The sequence below is a fragment of the Coregonus clupeaformis genome, unplaced genomic scaffold (assembly GCF_020615455.1).
Source record: "Coregonus clupeaformis isolate EN_2021a unplaced genomic scaffold, ASM2061545v1 scaf0398, whole genome shotgun sequence".
NCBI lineage: Eukaryota > Metazoa > Chordata > Actinopteri > Salmoniformes > Salmonidae > Coregonus > Coregonus clupeaformis.
Window position 1 is genome coordinate 292,592 of NW_025533853.1, and position 7,409 is coordinate 300,000.

Consider the following 7,409-nt stretch of genomic DNA (forward strand, 5'->3'; position numbering starts at 1 on the left):
CATGGTTTGGGTCAATTCCATTTCAAGTCCAGTCAATTCAGAAACTAAACTGTGACGAAGGTTACTCAGTAACTCTCGTCACGAACGAGCGTTATTGAATTCCCCTTCTATTAAATTGTTTAGTGCGTTCGTGTTTCCCCATTTGTTTACGAACCGGCTCGTAGCCCGTAACAAAGAGGGAGACAACGCGGAGATAAATAAATACATGTATTAAACAAAGTAACCTGTATACAAGTAACAATGGCGTGTAGTCAGTAATGGCAGTGAGTGGATGCGTGTAGTCAGTAATGGCAGTGAGTGGATGCGTGTAGTCAGTAATGGCAGTGAGTGGATGCGTGTAGTCAGTAATGGCAGTGAGTGGATGCGTGTAGTCAGTAATGGCAGTGAGTGGATGCGTGTAGTCAGTAATGGCAGTGAGTTGATGCGTGTAGTCAGTAATGGCAGTGAGTGGATGCGTGTAGTCAGTAGTGGCAGTGAGTGGATGCGTGTAGTCAGTAGTGGCAGTGAGTGGTAGAGATGGTGATAAGAAATGTGTATTCATTTATGGAAATGAGTGGAGATGTCTGTTACATGATTTAATATGCCATATTTGGGTAAAGACCTCCATGGTTAATGGTATGGTCCATAGATGGTTAATGGTATGGTCCATAGATGGTTAATGGTATGGTCCATAGATGGTTAATGGTATGGTCCATAGATGGTTAATGCTATGGTCCATAGATGGTTAATGCTATGGTCCATAGATGGTTAATGGTATGGTCCATAAATGGTTAATGGTATGGTCCATAGATGGTTAATGGTATGGTCCATAAATGGTTAATGCTATGGTCCATAGATGGTTAATGGTATGGTCCATAGATGGTTAATGCTATGGTCCATAGATGGTTAATGGTATGGTCCATAGATGGTTAATGCTATGGTCCATAGATGGTTAATAGTATGGTCCATAGATGGTTAATGGTATGGTCCATAGATGGTTAATGCTATGGTCCATAGATGGTTAATGGTATGGTCCATAGATGGTTAATGGTATGGTCCATAGATGGTTAATGCTATGGTCCATAGATGGTTAATGGTATGGTCCATAGATGGTTAATGGTATGGTCCATAGATGGTTAATGGTATGGTCCATAGATGGTTAATGGTATGGTCCATAAATGGTTAATGGTATGGTCCATAGATGGTTAATGGTATGGTCCATAGATGGTTAATGGTATGGTCCATAGGTATACAGTTAGGGGGGAAAAGTATTTGATCCCCTGCTGATTTTGTATGTTTGCCCACTGACAAAGACATGATCAGTCTATAATTTTAATGGTAGGTTTATTTGAACCGTGAGAGACAGAATAACAACAAAGAAATCCAGAAAAACGCATGTCAAAAATGTTATAAATTGATTTGCATTTTAATGAGGGAAATAAGTATTTAACCCCTCTGCAAAACATGACTTAGTACTTGGTGGCAAAACCCTTGTTGGCAATCACAGAGGTCAGACGTTTCTTGTAGTTGGCCACCAGGTTTGCACACATCTCAGGAGGGATTTTGTCCCACTCCTCTTTGCAGATCTTCTCCAAGTCATTAAGGTTTCGAGGCTGACGTTTGGCAACTCGAACCTTCAGCTCCCCCCACAGATTTTCTATGGGATTAAGGTCTGGAGACTGGCTAGGCCACTCCAGGACCTTAATGTGCTTCTTCTTGAGCCACTCCTTTGTTGCCTTGGCCGTGTGTTTTGGGTCATTGTCATGCTGGAATACCCATCCACGACCCATTTTCAATGCCCTGGCTGAGGGAAGGAGGTTCTCACCCAAGATTTGACAGTACATGGCCCCGTCCATCGTCCCTTTGATGCGGTGAAGTTAGCAGAAAAACACCCCCAAAGCATAATGTTTCCACCTCCATGTTTGACGGTGGGGATGGTGTTCTTGGGGTCATAGGCAGCATTCCTCCTCCTCCAAACACGGCGAGTAGAGTTGATGCCAAAGAGCTCGATTTTGGTCTCATCTGACCACAACACTTTCACCCAGTTCTCCTCTGAATCATTCAGATGTTCATTGGCAAACTTCAGACGGCCCTGTATATGTGCTTTCTTGAGCAGGGGGACCTTGCGGGCGCTGCAGGATTTCAGTCCTTCACGGCGTAGTGTGTTACCAATTGTTTTCTTGGTGACTATGGTCCCAGCTGCCTTGAGATCATTGACAAGATCCTCCGTGTAGTTCTGGGCTGATTCCTCACTGTTCTCAGGATCATTGCAACTCCATGAGGTGAGATCTTGCATGGAGCCCCATACCGAGGGAGATTGACAGTTATTTTGTGTTTCTTCCATTTGCGAATAATCGCACCAACTGTTGTCACCTTCTCACCAAGCTGCTTGACGATGGTCTTGTAGCCCATTCCAGCCTTGTGTAGGTCTACAATCTTGTCCCTGACATCCTTGGAGAGCTCTTTGGTCTTGGCCATGGTGGAGAGTTTGGAATCTGATTGATTGATTGCTTCTATGGACAGGTGTCTTTTATACAGGTAACAAACTGAGATTAGGAGCACTCCCTTTAAGAGTGTGCTCCTAATCTCAGCTCGTTACCTGTATAAAAGACACCTGGGAGCCGGAAATCTTTCTGATTGAGAGAGGGTCAAATACTTATTTCCCTTATTAAAATGCAAATCAATTTATAACATTTCTGACATGCGTTTTTCTGGATTTTGTTGTTGTTATTCTGTCTCTCACTGTTCAAATAAACCTACCATTAAAAGTATAGACTGATCGTTTCTTTGTCAGGTGGCAAACGTACAAAATCAGCAGGGGATCAAATACTTTTTCCCCTCACTGTACATTTTATTTATTTTAGTCATATCATTTTCAACGTTTTCTAAAATTCCATGTTCTGTATCCCAGTGTTGTCGAGCGACTCTGTATCCCAGTGTTATCAGCATGGAGTCAAGCGACTCTGTATCCCAGTGTTATCAGCATGGAGTCAAGCGACTCTGTATCCCAGTGTTATCAGCATGGAGTCAAGCGACTCTGTATCCCAGTGTTATCAGCATGGAGTCAAGCGACTCTGTATCCCAGTGTTATCAGCGTGGAGTCAAGCGACTCTGTATCCCAGTGTTATCAGCGTGGAGTCAAGCGACTCTGTATCCCAGTGTTATCAGCGTGGAGTCAAGCGACTCTGTATCCCAGTGTTATCAGCATGGAGTCAAGCGACTCTGTATCCCAGTGTTATCAGCGTGGAGTCAAGCGACTCTGTATCCCAGTGTTATCAGCGTGGAGTCAAGCGACTCTGTATCCCAGTGTTATCAGCGTGGAGTCAAGCGACTCTGTATCCCAGTGTTATCAGCATGGAGTCAAGCGACTCTGTATCCCAGTGTTATCAGCGTGGAGTCAAGCGACTCTGTATCCCAGTGTTATCAGCGTGGAGTCAAGCGACTCTGTATCCCAGTGTTATCAGCATGGAGTCAAGCGACTCTGTATCCCAGTGTTATCAGCATGGAGTCAAGCGACTCTGTATCCCAGTGTTATCAGCATGGAGTCAAGCGACTCTGTATCCCAGTGTTATCAGCGTGGAGTCAAGCGACTCTGTATCCCAGTGTTATCAGCATGGAGTCAAGCGATTCTGTATCCCAGTGTTATCAGCATGGAGTCAAGCGACTCTGTATCCCAGTGTTATCAGCGTGGAGTCAAGCGACTCTGTATCCCAGTGTTATCAGCGTGGAGTCAAGCGACTCTGTATCCCAGTGTTATCAGCGTGGAGTCAAGCCACTCTGTATCCCAGTGTTATCAGCATGGAGTCAAGCCACTCTGTATCCCAGTGTTATCAGCGTGGAGTCAAGCCACTCTGTATCCCAGTGTTATCAGCGTGGAGTCAAGCGACTCTGTATCCCAGTGTTATCAGCGTGGAGTCAAGCGACTCTGTATCCCAGTGTTATCAGCGTGGAGTCAAGCGAATGGTGCAGGGACGTTAACAGCAGCTCCACATGGCGTCTCGAAGGTGATATTGAAGATTGATTAATGGAGAAACACGAGGGAGAGGTGGTAGGAAGGAAACAATGTTGAAGCAGAGAGAGAGAGGTGGTAGGAAGGTTACAATGTTAGGAAGGTTACAATGTTTAAGCAGAGAGAGAGAGGTGGTAGGAATGTTACAATGTTTAAGCAGAGAGAGAGAGGTGGTAGGAAGGAAACAATGTTGAAGCAGAGAGAGAGAGGTGGTAGGAAGGTTACAATGTTTAAGCAGAGAGAGAGAGGTGGTAGGAAGGAAACAATGTTGAAGCAGAGAGATAGAGGTGGTAGGAAGGTTACAATGTTGAAGCAGAGAGAGAGAGGTGGTAGGAAGGAAACAATGTTGAAGCAGAGAGAGAGAGGTGGTAGGAAGGTTACAATGTTGAAGCAGAGAGAGAGAGGTGGCAGGAAGGTTACAATGTTGAAGCAGAGAGAGAGAGGTGGTAGGAAGTTTACAATGTTGAAGCAGAGAGAGAGAGGTGGTAGGAAGGTTACAATGTTGAAGCAGAGAGAGAGAGGTGGTAGGAAGGTTACAATGTTGAAGCAGAGAGAGAGAGGTGGTAGGAAGGTTACAATGTTGAAGCAGAGAGAGAGAGGTGGTAGGAAGGTTACAATGTTGAAGCAGAGAGAGAGAGAGGTGGTAGGAAGGTTACAATGTTGAAGCAGAGAGAGAGAGAGGTGGTAGGAAGGTTACAATGTTGAAGCAGAGAGAGAGAGGTGGTAGGAAGGTTACAATGTTGAAGCAGAGAGAGAGAGGTGGTAGGAAGGTTACAATGTTGAAGCAGAGAGAGAGAGGTGGTAGAAAGGTTACAATGTTGAAGCAGAGAGGGAGAGTTCCTAAACTCACGTGTCAGCAGTAGCCTCTCTGAGGCATTGGGAGGAGTCCTTGGCAGACAGACAGGTAGACAGGCAGACAGGTAGACAGGCAGACAGGTAGACAGATAGACAGGTAGACAGACGGGTAGACAGACAGACAGACGGTAGACAGACATGCAGACAGACGGTAGACAGACATGCAGACAGGCGGGTAGACAGACAGACGGTAGACAGACAGACGGGTAGACAGACAGACAGGTAGACAGACAGACAGACGGGTAGAATGTCCTGGTGGCTGAAGTGAATGACACCCTATTCCCAAGTACTCTGGTTAAAGTAGTGCCATAAATAGCCAACTAGGGTGCCATTTGGGACGGAGACCCTGTCTGTGTTCATATCCGTCTGTTTGCTCTCAGCGTTTCTCTCGGCCCTGAAGGACACCAGACCTCACAGACGGCGTCATCTGGATGGCTCAATACAGACATCTGCCTTCTGTCAAAGGGAGACATTTTTTAGATTTTTGATGATTTTTGATGAAGCTGAGACTTTACTCAGTTTCAGTCAAGGTAATGTTTTCTATGTAGACAACTCTCCCTCTGTCTCTCCCTCCTTCCCTCTCCTTCTCTCCCTGTCTCTCCCTCTCTCTGTGTCTCTCTCTCTCTCTCTCTCTCACTCTGTCTCTCCCTCTCCTTCTCTCCCTCCCTCTCTCTCTCTCTCTCTCCTCTGTCTCGCTCTCTCTCTCTCTCTGTCTCTCGCCTCTGTCTCTCCCCTCTGTCTCTCTCTCTCTGTCTCTCTCTCTGTCTCTCTCTCTCTCTCTCTGTCTCTCTCTGTCTCTCTCTCTCTCTCTCTCTCTCTGTCTCTCTGCTCTCTCTCTGTCTCTCTCTCTGTCTCTCTCTCTCTCTCTCGCTCTGTCTCTCTCTCTCTCTCTCTCTCTCTCTCTCTCTGTCTCTCCCTCTGTCTCTCCCCTCTGTCTCTCTCTCTCTCCCCTCTGTCTCTCTCTCTCTCCCCTCTGTCCCTCCCTCTCCCTCTGTCTCTCTCTCTGTCAGAGAGATCTGGTATTTATAAGCTCAGTACCCAGGTTAGGTGCTCTATGGGGGGAATTCAGACCCAGGTTAGGTGCTCTATGGGGGAATTCAGACCCAGGTTAGGTGCTCTATGGGGGAATTCAGACCCAGGTTAGGTGCGCATAAATTCAACTTCATTCCCTTTTTATGCACTTTTTTCTCTGCGTATTCTGGCCTTGAACTGAAGCAGGAGAAAACGCATGTGAAAGCCAGCTATTGGTTTGGGGCGGAGATGACAGAAATGGAGGTGTGTCTACAGATTCAGATTCAGATCTTGACCTAATTCCAGACTTCCACCACCTTTATGCGCACCGAATCCATGAATAACGTTTAGCACCTGTAGGTTCCAAGTGGAAAAACATCTACTATTTCTGATAGAAATAGCACCATTCTCCATCCACTGTAATGTATTGATTTGACGAGCTAGGTCAATTAATAATCTGTTTTGGAGAAGGGCACTGTAATTACGAATAGCTATTGTTTTAGATGCATTTTCCTTATGATCGCTGGAGACTAATGTGAAACCAGTCATATGGAAGCAAACTGAAAATCATATCAACATGACATGTATTGTCGCTCTGGATAAGAGCGTCTGCTAAATGACTAAAATGTAAATGTGTTGCGGCCCCCTTTTCCATGGTGAAGTAGGCTATAAATAGCTGTGCCGTTATTCAGAATATTTTTTTTTATATTTTACATTTTAGGCATTTATCCAGAGCGACTTACAGTTAGTGAGCGCATACATTTTCATACTGGTCCCCCGTGGGAATCGAACCCACAACCCTGGCATTGCAAGCGCCATGCTCTAACCAACTGAGCTACACGGGATTTATATGTCCTCATAATTTGCGGGGATGAAATTTGGAGATGAAATTAGGCGTCTGTAGCGCCGAACCTACCGAGTTGATTTATGCGTTCCAGAGAGTTTTAATTATATGCCCGGGCTTTTCCTACTTAAAAAATAAAGAAATAATAATGTTAAATATTAGCCACCGTCAGGAGCCACCGTCAGTAATTCCTACATACATTTGTAACTGTCACTTTAGTGTTCGTGTTCTTCCATTTGTAGCTTCCATTTTGCATCATTCCATTCCGTTTACCTTTCTTTCCCTCTGTCACGTCCGTGTAAGTTGTTCCTGAGGGTCGCTAGCATTAGTGGATCATGTTAGGCTAACACGTAGCCTATTTGAACCGTAACGGGACACAGACCGTAATAGCGGGTTAAACCTGGAGCCTGGCGCACGGTCTTGACGACTGGACCGGTGACATCACAGTTACAGGATCAGTGAGGATTATTAGATTTATAGGACTACTGATCAACCCCCCCATTGGACACTTTTCTCACCTTCCAATATTTCATGGATTGAACAACTTTCAGGATGAATTAAACCACTGTATTCTTTTTATTCATCAATATATTTAGTGTGTAAAGGCTCTCAATTTTTTTTTTTTTTATGATTCATAAACACTTTTCTAACCCTAAATTATCTACAAGATCAGTGTTTTTTTTATCTACCAATTGGTGCTGAAATGGAGAG